The sequence below is a fragment of the Doryrhamphus excisus genome, linkage group LG4 (assembly GCF_037039965.1).
Source record: "Doryrhamphus excisus strain RoL-2023G ecotype Guam linkage group LG4, RoL_Dexc_Guam_v1.1, whole genome shotgun sequence".
NCBI lineage: Eukaryota > Metazoa > Chordata > Actinopteri > Syngnathiformes > Syngnathidae > Doryrhamphus > Doryrhamphus excisus.
Window position 1 is genome coordinate 18,766,557 of NC_136360.1, and position 12,961 is coordinate 18,779,517.

The 12,961-nt window shown below is 40.4% G+C and overlaps 1 protein-coding gene across 31 annotated transcripts in view; it reads left to right on the forward strand.

The window, feature by feature from the left end:
• Positions 1–4,222: 4,222 nt before the first annotated feature.
• adgrl2a (adhesion G protein-coupled receptor L2a) overlaps positions 4,223–12,961 on the forward strand; it is a 140,055-nt gene continuing 131,316 nt past the window's right edge. For 20 of the 31 annotated variants that reach the window (XM_058074168.2, XM_058074169.2, XM_078790321.1 and 17 more), the window contains exon 1: positions 4,225–4,892. The gene's annotated coding sequence lies outside the window, so the exon portion shown is untranslated. Of the gene's footprint in view, positions 4,893–12,961 lie in introns of all 31 variants that reach the window. The other 11 variants (XM_058074180.2, XM_058074181.2, XM_058074187.2 and 8 more) reach the window with 2 other exon arrangements.

Consider the following 12,961-nt stretch of genomic DNA (forward strand, 5'->3'; position numbering starts at 1 on the left):
GAGCAGCACAGCCTCCGGTCTGCTCTGCAACAATCTGGCAACAGTGTGGCATCAGAAATATGCATGTTTAAGTAAAGTTGACATATTCTTTAACCTAAATTAAGCACTTTCAAGGCTAAAATGAACTAAAGTACAAATTATTTAGCACAAGCATAAGTAGTGTTACTATATAAGTATGTAAGGGTATGAAATGTATGTGTGAGTTTGTTTTGTAGTATATATTGCAAATTAAACAAGCGTAAAAATTATTCAATTAACTATAACACAAATTATAATTATGTGTAGTAAGAGTTTCAAATCACTCTATATTATGTCTTATTTATATTTTTATTCTGACTGTAAGTACTAAATCGGATAATATGAGTGCACTGGTGATTATAGGGTGGCATTTGAAAAAACGTCTTTAGAATGGCGTAAATAGGTTTAGAAATAACGATTCCTACTTATCATAGTCAAGTCTGAAGTTAGTTATTATTAATTTATTATTATTATTTCAGATTTTCGTGTGTTGATATCTAACTTTACTTCATCTCCTGCCACAACAAAGCCTGCAAGTAGAAATAGGCAAATATTGCAAATAGGATGAAAGGTGCAATTGTTGCTTTAAAGTATATGTCATGTCCTACACCATCAAACTGTACACGGTTCAAGGTCAATACCAATAAACGTGCATCAATGTCACAAGGACTCCAGCAGAAACGATTACATGACTGGAAGAAATTGAACAATGAGTCATAGTACTTAGAAGCTGCTTTGTTAATTGTGCTCTGAAACTCTAAACCTGACTGAGCTCTAATTTATCGGGGTCAGTCTGGCAGTCCTGTGACTGGTCATGTGTGCCTGACATGTCAATCATGTGCAAATATTTTGGGAAGGAACCAATAAGCATTGTTAGTGGAACAATTGGAGGTTAAGAGGCAGGCTTTGAGCCACATGGGAAATGGGGAGACATGTTTGCCCTCACCATGGATGACTGAAGCCCGTCCAAAGCATCTTCACGTGATAAGACGGAACAACAGCAGTCGTGTCTGTACAATCTGGTTTTTACCAGGAGAGATTTTGTGTTTGGGGTACTTGAGAAATCTGGCTGATATTGCCCCCCCAAACCATCCAACTAGCTTGACATTGATGTTAACCTCATTTACAATAAAAGTGACGAATGACTCGGGTGCTTGAAGAAAACTCGAGTTTGACTGAATCACGGTTATTTAATGAAGACTCAAGATTCATTGATTTCAGGGTAGTCTACAAAGCCAGTTACTTTGTAACTGTGAAATTACACAAGTTTTACTGATGAACGGGTGCTTGATGAACACTCAAGTTTCACTGACTCTCAGGTGTTTGAGGAAGACTCGAGTTTCACTGACTCACGGTTACTTGACAAAGACTAGGGTTTCACTGAGTTGTAGTTACTTGACGATATGAGTTTTAATGACTCATGGCTGCTAGACAAGGTCTCAAGTTTCATTGATTCACGGGTGCTTGACTAAGACTCGAGTTGGTTACTTGATGAAGACTCAAGTTTGATTGACTCACAGGTACTTGACAAAGACCCGGACTTCACTGACTTATGGTGAGTCAATTTTCACTGATTCCAGTTTCACAGACTCACAAGTGCTCGGCGAAGACTTGAGTTTTACTGACCCACGGGTAGTCCACAAATACTAAAGTTCCATCGACTCTAGGGTGTTCGACAAAAGACTGGAGTTTCACTCACTCACAGGTATTTGACAAAGATTTTTTCTTCTGATGAATGATAACGTGAGATGAACAGATGGAATCAGCACACAACTGTGGTGCGTTCAAGGATTATACATTAGTGCAGCATCCCAAAACATGACAAAAAACATTATCAATGAATCATCGAGATGTAAACATGTAAAAATTCTGTGCTTTTTTTTCACCGGTGGTACATGCATGCTGTACATTTTACCTGTATTGTCACATATTTATAAATTGTGAGATGTTTTTTGTGGAAAAACTGCCTATTTTTAGAGGAAAATTTGGAAAAAATCTGCAAAACTATCTTTCAGCACTTGGTAGTATTGCGCCTCCTTTTGGAAAGCAATATCCCCGTATCACAAAGCTTGCCGTGGCGATGTAAGAAATATGGCACAAATAGGTTTAACACGCAAAAACACACACAAATGGGGTGAATTACTTCACGATTCCTCTGATAATGCTGTCTTCACCTCTTGATGTTTTCTGTTGAGTTATGTGTCAGCTATCTTTTCAAAGGAATAGTTTCATGCCCTCTGTTGGCAATTTAAGGCTGCAGACTAGAATGAATACAAAATTGCTGTTTAACAAAGTCCTATGAAGACACCACATGTGTTTTAAGTCTCCGCTTATAAATAAACATGTTTCCAGCTATGGATGCTTGCCACGAGGTGACCTTTTATTACATCTGTTTTCTCTTTTTTTTGCGCTTCCCCTCACCAAAATATGGCATGTATATTATTATGTAAAATTATGCTTATGAAAACATAAGTCGGCCCCCTCTCCCGCGTTCACCTTCACCTGGCAAGCATGACTCAACTTCACATTTCCCCACCGCGGGTGAAAGACAGTTTTTATTGAAGCCAGGTGGGTACCCATGTCCTGCCTCATAATGTTTCAGGACGCAACTGCTCGGCCATGTCACAACGTGAGTCCCGATGCGGAAGCGAACTGGCAACTCTTGTGCGTAGACTTGCTTTGTTTCATGCAATTTGTAAAAACACATTGAATAGTAACAAACCTCACCTCAACTTAAGGTAAACTAGCCGAACCTAATCAGATCTCCATTAACTTGCTTACTTTGTCACCCTGACTCTATACTACTATGACTATACTACTTTTGTCATGTTTTTGTCATGTACTTGACAAAAAAATTGTGTTTCACTGACTCACTGGTACTGGATGATGACTTGAGTTTCACCGACTCTGGTGTAGTCGAAGAAAAGTCCAGTTTCAGGGACTCACGTTTCCTAAACAAAGACTCGAGTTACACTGACTCCCGAGTCATCGTCAAAGACTTAGATTTCATTGAGTGGGTAGTTGACAACGACTCAGTCACAGTTACTAGATGAAGACTCAGGTTACACTGACTCGCAATTCCTTTTTGTAGACTCGAGTTTCACTTGACAACGATTCGACTCTCACTGACTCATGGGTGCTCGATAAAAACTATTGTTTCACTGACACAAGGCGTAGTTGGCAAAGACTCGAGTTTCAGTGATTCGTGGGTAGTCAACAAAAACTTGTGTTTCACTGACTCATGAGTACTGGACGATGACTCGAGTTTCACCGACTCTTGTGTAGTCGAACAAAAGTCCAGTTTCACGGACTCACGGTTCCTAAGCAAAGACTGGAGTCACCTAAGTCTTTGACGACGACGTCAAAGACTTAGATTTCATTGACTCAGGGTTACTTGAGTTTCACTGACTGGGTAGTTGACAACGACTCAGATTTCACTGACTCCCGAGTACTCCAGAAAGACTCCAGTTTGACCGACTTCATTGAGTCACAGTTACTAGATAAAGACTGGAGGTTCATTGACTCGCAATTCCTTTTTGTAGACTCTAGTTTCACTCGACGAAGATTTGACTTTCACTGACTCGTGGGTGCTCGACAAAAAACTATTGTTTCACTGATTCAAGGCGTAGTTGGCAAAGATTCGAGTTTCAGTGACTAATTGGTGCTTGAGACAGCCTCACGTTTTACTGATTCACGGGTCCTCCACGTAGACTCGAGTTTCACTAATTCACATGTAGTTGATAAAGACTCAAGTTTCACTGACTCACAGGGTCTCGATGTAGAATTGACTATTGACGTAGACTTGACTTTCACTGGCTCATGAGTGCTCCATGAAGATTCAGCATGACTTGATGAAGACTTGACTTTCAACAAAACGGAATTCTTTTACATGTAGTATTTGAAGGTTCTGGAAAAATAAGTGTAGCAGTAATTACTCTCCCTGGTAAATAATTTTGGTCATATAATTCCATTATAAAAATACTTTTTTGAAAAATAACTAGGAACTAAAATTACTTTTGTACTTTGTGTGAGACGGTGGAATCCCTCCATTATGATTCAATCATATAAGTGATAAGTGATTTAAAAAAAAATGCTGATCCATAGTTGAGTTTAAAGAATGTGCTTTCATAAATGCTTCAAGTCACCAAATCCTCCTTTTCATTGGTTGAGAGTCAGGACTGCCCACCATTGCATGAGCCTGCTTGCAGAAAGCAAAGAACACATCTCACAGTAGAAAAAAGAGCCAACAATTAATGTATCGATAACATCATCGCTGTGATTTCATTAGAATTTTCCCCAAAAGAAGATGGCGAGCTAATAAGGCGCCTGCTGCTACTCCTGCTGCTGCGCTCATCAAGTCCAGATCCGGTAAAGTCCAGTCCGTGCTTTCGTCCCGACCCTGCTCTCAGTGGGTGCCCGCACACTGCATCCTGCTCCCGGCCGAGGCACTGACTGGCTCTGCTTACTGGAAGTCTGCCGCTCGTCGCTTCCTACACTAACGGGTGAGCGGGCTCCCTTTCGGCTTCATAACTTCCGCGCGTTCGACCCACGGACGGAGCACAAGCCTGGGATAGAAGCGCCATCCAGCCGTCACTTTTTGCTTTTTGTTTCGCCGGGGTTGCCGCTCCACAGACTAGATGGTGTCGGCTGGGTTCCGGCAGAGGTGTTAATGAGACTGGACTGTGAGCGACTGTTGGCTATGGAAGTGTGCCCCAGGAAGAGAGGCACGGCCGGGCTGAGAGGAGGACCCGTCGCCGTCGCCGCCTGAGAAGCTGCCCATGAAAGACCCTCACAGGACCGCTCCATCACACACCACCTGACTTATTTTCGTTTTCATTCTTTCCCCCCAATTCCCATCCATTCTGACTTGCAAGGTACGTTTCCTTTCCACACCTTTAATTCATGAATGCTGTTTTTAAAGTTGAATGCAAAGTCACTTTCCTCTCTCATGCGTGACTCAATGAAATAGCTTTTTCCTCTTGCAGCTTAAAAAGTCACAAGCAAATAACCACAAAATACAGAAAAATCCCTGAGCAACAGATGTGCAGCCTTGTGGCGCCCACAGTGCATTTCAGTGATGGAAGCATTTTAACTTTGGTCTTTAAAAAAAACAAAAAAATAAAGCCATTGATGCTTTTGTTGCATTCAGTGGGGATTTCTGGTGGAGCAATGTGACCTGAAGTGATTTCTAATCCTTTATAATTGGACCAGAGCTATTTTTTTCCCAAGACATGGAAGAAAAAGGGTAGAAAATGAGGCAATAATTAATTTGGAGGTAGCCTATGTGATGTGAATGGTCCAGGTAGATGAGTAGTAAAATGGCTGTGCAGAAAAGAAGCATAATATACATATGTATATCTTATAAAAGATGTTAAATGCATGCGTTGAGCAGCACGCCGTGGCGGGGTTGGTGATGCACGGCACCCCCCCTCTCCAAACACAGCAGCACTCATCGGTGATCCATCACTGGATTATTGGTGAAATTTAGCCCCGTGCTTGACATAGTCTCAGTTTTACAGGTTGGAAATAGTCCTACAAATTCCTGCATGGATTTACGTCTCCGGTGTGCATAGCGGACGTCACATATCGCCACTATATTTTTTGGGGGATGTAAAAAGAACATAATTTGGAGGATAAAGTGCCACAAATGTGAGTCCAAGTGCTTTTGTGAGAAAACGTGGTGACCTAATGCAAAGAGGTAGGTCGCCACTCCTGAATGGATTTGTGTTTATCTGCATAAAAAAAAAAAAAATGCAACATTCAGCCTCTCGGAAAATAAACACATTAACATATCAGAGGGGTCTTTTCTGCTTTTTGGAGTCTCTGTTGGCTGGAATGTTGCCTCGTCTCACCCCGTTGTGTTGTGCTGCGTTTGCCAAGCTTCCTCGTACAGTGACTCACGGCTGGTGAGGTGTTTTGTAGGCCAACAAAAGTGGGTCAATTGATGAAATTAATGAAGAAAACGTCTTTTCCAAGTCTGAGTTCCGGTGTATTTGAAAGGAAGTAGAACTGGGCCTGGCTTATGTAGCGTTTTGGCTTCTCAATACGGATCGATTACGGACCGTCTCACTTCTCAGAAGGGTTTGGTTGCAGTCACAAGTGCCTTCCATCCATTTTCTCAACTCTGTGATTTTTTTTTTCATTATTTCACACTCCGGCTAGTGAGTGTGAAAACGGAGGGAGCGGGTGTGAGCTCATCAAAATTTGTGACATTATGGGCTGTTGCTTGATTCTCCGCACCCGCCCAACCCGCCCTTCCTTCTTTGGCTCCCTTTTCTCTCACAATAGACAACAGCATCCCAGATTGGCTTCTCTTGGCGAATTGTATGTTTTGATCGGCGCTCGGCTACGGGAGCCTGGTTGGGGATTCTTAAGTCGGGTACTTTGGCTTTATTAAGGTCATTTGTTATTGATTTAATATTGTTTTATGATTGAATGGAGTCTTTTCCATGTCACATTGTTGTAAACGCACCTTGATGAGCGTCCACATTCTTTTGTCCGCCTCTTCACTAGAGCCTGATGTCAGAATGGTGTCCTCTTCCATGAGCGAGGCTGCCGATGCCTCAGAAGTCGGCAGAGCAGGGAGTGGATGCATTAAGATTTACACTCTGATGCTTATTTTGGCATATAAATTGTGGGTCTGCTTTTTCTCCCTAAACCACCTACATGGAGTCATACTGGGCGGATAAGTACTTGCCATTAAATGGAATAAACCCGGCTGTAAAGAGGTCGAACGTAACGGAAGGCGCATGTTTTGTGCTTCGCCTTCATAGGACTAATTTTATTTTACGATTGCTGATCGGTAAAAGACTGAGAGAGCTACTGTGTGCACCCCCCACCCTTATTACGCCGCCCACCTCCAACACCAAACATTTGTTTCCACTTCCCTAAAGGCCCTGCAGTGCAGAAAGGTGGAGAGGTGCTGGCGGTGGTGGTGGTGGGGGGATTCGATTTGCGGGTTTCGGCTGAAGAAACTTCCGCTTGCCGAAGTAATTTCATAGCGAGACGTGACGCGATAGCTTGCGTTTCAACTCTGGTGATGAGAAACAACATGGATGTTAGCCTACAGGGCAGCTCCACGCGCTGGTTAGGCAGCTGCCTTGAGTGCAAAGTCTAAGATACGACTGGCAACCTGATTGTAAGTCATATTTTACAGCATGTTGCGCACATGTTTGGCTTTCAAAATGTTGTGCATGAGTAAAGCTGAGGATTGGTCACACCCAACATGGGGAAGCAGGAGGAAATAGAACCATAGATGAAAAATCAAAAGCAACCGTGCACCGGATTTTTATTGAAAAAAAAAAAAAAAGAAATACATTGCACAGATTTCACAGAATTATAAGAAAATGCAATTCATTTGAAATATTCTATTCATTTAAGAACAACACACAAACACACATACATTTATTGTGCTATATGTGAACAAGACTCGTGCTTATCTGTGCACAGCTGCAACACTGTTTGGGGAAAATATTCAATTTGTGCGTGTCAGAGGAGATGGGAGGCTGTGAGCAAACAGCAGTTATTGCCGCTCCGCCATAGCAGCCGGGAGCAGGGCGTGCATTGGGGGAAAAAAGGGGGAGCTGCACACGTCTGCCCGGGGAAGGGAGTCATGTCTCGGCAGGATTATAGCACAGCGAAGCACTTAAAAGCCCCTCTGCCGACAGGACAGGGATGGTGTGGGTAAACACGGCCGAGCGATATATCTGTCCTGTCCTATTGTTGTTCATGGCGCGTGACTAAAGTTTTAGTTTCAGTCATATAATGTCAGGTTTTTAGCGCTTTAATAGTGGGAACCATTTTTGGTAATGTATGACCTCAAAACAATTTACAATAAATTAACGATCAATGTATTATAAATAGTTTCATATAAAAAAAGTGAAACAAATATAAAAAAATGCAAAACAAGAATAGAAAATATTTATTAAATAAAATCAGGTTAAAAAATAATTTACCTCCTGTTTCGCTAATTAAAAGTTCAAAAATAATCTGCATTTATTTGATCATAAACAACATTTGATCATATTTTGACAGTATATGAATACACCCACAAGTTTTTATGTACTTTGCAGACTTTTTAAAAAATAACACACAATGTCCCATTGAATTTGATATATGGCTCTTTAAAAGTTAAATAATGTAAAAAAAAAAATCATATCTAAGGCCCTGAAAAAAAGAAATAAAAATAGATATTTAAAAATACATATATTTTTTTTTATAAATTATTCCGGTTATCCTTTCCTCTGAAAAAAATATTTACCGCCTGATTTATCTAATTAAAAATGGAAAAAAGTTGATGTACTTTGCAGACTTTTTAAAAATAACACATAATGTCACATTGAATTCGTCTGTCCAGTTGTTTAAAAAAAATGAAAAAAATGCAAAAGAAAGAAAATATATATATTAAAAAAAATAGTTTTTATAAAATATTCAGGTCATGCTTTCCTTGGTAAAAATATTTGCTTCCTGATTTATGTTATTAAAAAAAATGAGTTTCAGTATATGAATACACACTCCCATTACACACTCCCATACAAACATTACGAAACACAAAAAGTTTGAATGTACTTTTCAGACACTCACCGTCCCACTGAATTCGATATGTGCCTGTCTGGCGAATTGGGTCTCCTAAGTTGCTATTGTACACTGCAGCGTGTGCTTGGCTGTGTTGGGCGCTTTGTTCTTGCACGGCGGCCTCGTTGCCAACTCAGATGGAGCGCAGCGTCTGGCCTGGGACTTTCAGAGGAATATCACAATATCACAGGCCTGCTAAGTTGCCTAAAAACTAAGCTAATCAAGAAAATAATTATCTGTTCAATTGCAAGCATGCCAGAGATATCAAACACGGAGGAGGAGGAGGGGAGGGAAAAAACAATCAAATTATGTGTTAATGATTGCTCACGCTGACAGGAGGAGCGGTTTTATTATTATTTTTTTAAATGTACGCGAGGAAAGATGGAGCAAAGAAAATCGTTGAAAAAATGGAGTGTACGTTTTTCAAATCAACATAAACGTCCATCATCGCCTCTAATGAGCTTCTTACGTGGGTTTTTTTGGAATTGAAACAGAGAGAGAACAGTATTAGTCTATTAATTTCCTGCAGTGAATCATGGAACCTGCTGCTTTTATCATCACACTGCGCTCCATGTGTGGGCCACCAAAAAAAGCTTTATGTTTGCCTCACACACTCACAAGTTTGGCCTGCTGAGCGTCCCCCCCCCACCCTTTCACTCTGGGCATAGATAATGTCTCTGCATATGAATCAACCGCCCTCGTTGAGCGTCTTCTTTCCAGTAATTGAGCAAGCAGACGCCGTAAAGCAATCGTCATAGTATCACTCCTGTGTGCTTCGAGGAGGTGCGTTCCACTTCTGTTTGGAATTCACCCTCCCTGTTGGAGAATAAAATGGTATTTTTTTAATTTCCTGGGTGCAGTTAGAATGTTGTGCTTGATTGAAATCTAGCGGGAGGTAAAGTGCAGCCTCAGGAGGTACGGCGCCGGTCTTCTGCCTAATTGTAAAGTGTTATGATAATTGATCAGAAATGCGGTTTTGACCGCAGAAATTAGGATGAAATAGAGCTGTACGCTGCATTAACCACGCCCACCACCGACCTGACGCACTTCCGCCTTCACAAAGACAACAGAATCGTAATATTGATGGACAAATATGTTGAGAATGGTGGTGGCGGTTTGTGCGTAAGACATAAACAACAAAGAACAGGTTACAGGGTTTAGAAGACTCCAACAATTAATAGATGATTAGTTGATTATCTCATTAATCAACTATTAATCAACTAATCAGCAACTATTTTGGACTCGTTTTCTGGATTCACACACATCAGCTTTGACTTTGGACAACAGCGGTGGACATTTTTTGTGATATGTAGCCAACCAAACCATATTTAACAGCAAAAATGTCAACATTTTACATGAATAAAGTCAAAATATTTAGAGATGAAAGTTGGAATCCATTGAGAAAAAGCCACATTTTTAAAAAATGAAAATAACATCGTAATATTATGATTAAAATTTTTATTTTACTAGCATAAAGTTGAAATATAAAAAACAACATTTTTTACAGTTGTAATGTCCTGTGAAGACAAGTAAAATGGTCATCGTTGCTTTGCTGAAAAAGTGGTAATGTTGTGAGAATAAAGTCAAAATATTATGGGAATAATTTCATGCTTAAGAAAACAAACTTTGCGAGACAAAAATTGAAATAGCTGGAAAAAAACAGCTGTAATTTTACAAGCAAGGTCAAAATATTAAGAGAAGAAATCTGTAATCCAATTTTACGAGGAAAAATGTCAACATTTTATATTAGTTGAAATGTTGAAAGTGTTGAAAAAAAGTGAGAAAACTAAAGTAAGTTGTAATTTTTGTTATAATATTTAATTAATTCAATTTATAATATTATGGGAATAAAATTATAATATTACATGAGGAAAATATTTGAAGAAAGATACAATATTTGTGAAAATTAGAAAGACAATCAGTAAAAATTGATGCAAAGAGTGACGTTCATGCTAATAATGCTAATAATAATAATGCTCTTTGAACTATATCACATACACGTGCTGCTTTACAGAGTATCAAAGTGCCCAAATCGCATGCTTTCATTTTTCTCTCATACTGTAAAAAATTTGGAAACCCCCGGTCACGGACCTGACCGATTCCTCCAGATTAATCGACTAAGAAAACAATCGTTAGTTGCAAAGGTGCAGAAAACTAAAATTCAGTTGAGTTGCGGGTAACACCATTTTGTTAAAACATGTTTATTGAAATAAGCGAAGTAAATAAATGTGACAAAAGAGTCGCTCTTGGAAGATAAAAGGCAGGATATCCCTTCTCGAAAAGCAGTGTGCATGTGTATCCAATCATGATCAGTGCAGTACAACAATGCAGATGTAAATACATGCCATGTTTGTGAGTTGGCTGGAATTAGTTTTGTTGTTTTGGCGATGGAGCTTTTGATTGTGTTGCGGCGGCGGCACAGTGTGTGTGTTTGTGTGTGTGTTTGCGTGTCAGAATGATGTTTCTCTGCTGTCTTACCAACACAACACTCCTCGCAGAGCAGAATGGCCCGAGGAGGAGTTGTTGCTGACAGAGATGCATTGTTCCAGGCGCGCACTGAGTGGCTACATCTGTGAACCTCATCTTGACTACAGTGTGGGCCGAGCGACAACATGGCAACTGTCACAGCTGCACCTGCTGCTCTGTCCTCGCGCACGGCCTCTCTCGCCATGTGCCGAGTCGCCGCCGCCGCCGCTGCCCCATACCGCGTCTCTGTCTCCACCGTGACCAACTGCCTTTGCTCGGGTCAACTAGACAGGAGCTTCTTGAGTTAACGCGTATAAAACAGAGGAAGAGAGAAATGAAATTGCTACCCCCTGGGGGGGTGGCTGTCCGGATTTAGTCGTGCTGGTGTGCAAAAAAACAAAAAAACAAAACAAAAAGAGGTTCAAGAGAGCTGGTTTAATAAACTGACCAGTCTGGAGAGGGATTTCAAAGCCAGTTGACTCTCTGTTAATGTTGGTGGAGAATAAATCTACACACACACACACACACACACACACACACACACATGCTTACTTTTATAATGAGGACATTAAGAGCATTAAAAATAAATACGTGCTTATATATGCTACACTGCTGTGAACCCAACTCATTTAAATACTGGCAAATTTACCATTCCAAACCAAAACATGGAATGCTTTTTTTAATTTAGATTTTATTTTTTTGCTGATTTATCCAATGTTTTGTCGATTAATTATTCCATTTATATTGCTCCATTTTGTTTCATAATTTCATCTACATTTTTGGCATTTTTTCCCAACATTGCGGTGGTACAAGGAAGCATTGGTGGGGCTGACGTCAGTGTTGTCAGGTACAGCGGATCTTTTCTTATTAGCGATTCAGCACACGGCGCCCTCAATTTTGTGATGTAATTATTAGACCTTTTGGGGGGGGGGTTCGACGAAAATAGGCTTTTTTCTGCAAAGTGACTCTGAAATAATTGATTCATTCATTCATTTTCTACAACTTTTCCTCACAATGGTAGTGGGGGGTGCTGGAGTCTATTCCAGCTGTCTTCGGGCGAGAGGCGGGGTACACCCTGGACTGGTGGCCAGCCAATCACAGGGCACATATAGACAAACAACCATTCACACTCACATTCATACCTATGGACAATTTGGAGTCGCCAATTAAACTAGCATGTTTTTGGAATGTGGGAGGAAACCGGAGTACCCGGAGAAAACCCACGCATGCACGGGGAGAACATGCAAACTCGACACAGACACGCTAACCACTTGTACAGCCCTCTGTGAAAAATTAATAATTTAAATAATTTTAATGTATTTTAATTTAATTCTATTTAAATATATTTCAATGTAATTAATTTTTATTTTAATAATTTTGTATCACATTTTTAAAATGTAAATGAAAAATTCTTTTTTTCATAAAATAAAATAATTGTATCACTGAATTGCGAATATGAAAGGATCACTGGAAGAAAATAATGAATAATTACGTGACAATATAGGCACAATGTTCACCACTGTGGAACCCACAATGTTTCCGCGTTTATGGCCTTATGATCTGATCATTGAGATTTGGCGATCCTTGAACGCACCAAAGTCATATGCTACGAGATGCAAAAAATTAGTAGCTACGCAAGCCCTTGCCTTGGACAGTCACGGTATCATTCAGTCGTAGTACCTGTACGACTTTACAGGAAGGTAAACTACGTTAAAATATGCCCTTGACTGATATTTGACCGATTTATTTGGGGAAAATGGCGGAACCTTGAACAGGCTAGTGACAAAGCGGTGATGCGTCAAAGCCTGATGTGAGCGTCAACGTCATGGACTGACAAGAGTTGGGGGCTGAGATTGACTTCCCGGTGTCAGCTCTGCTGGTACATCTGTGCCAGGCTTGGCTG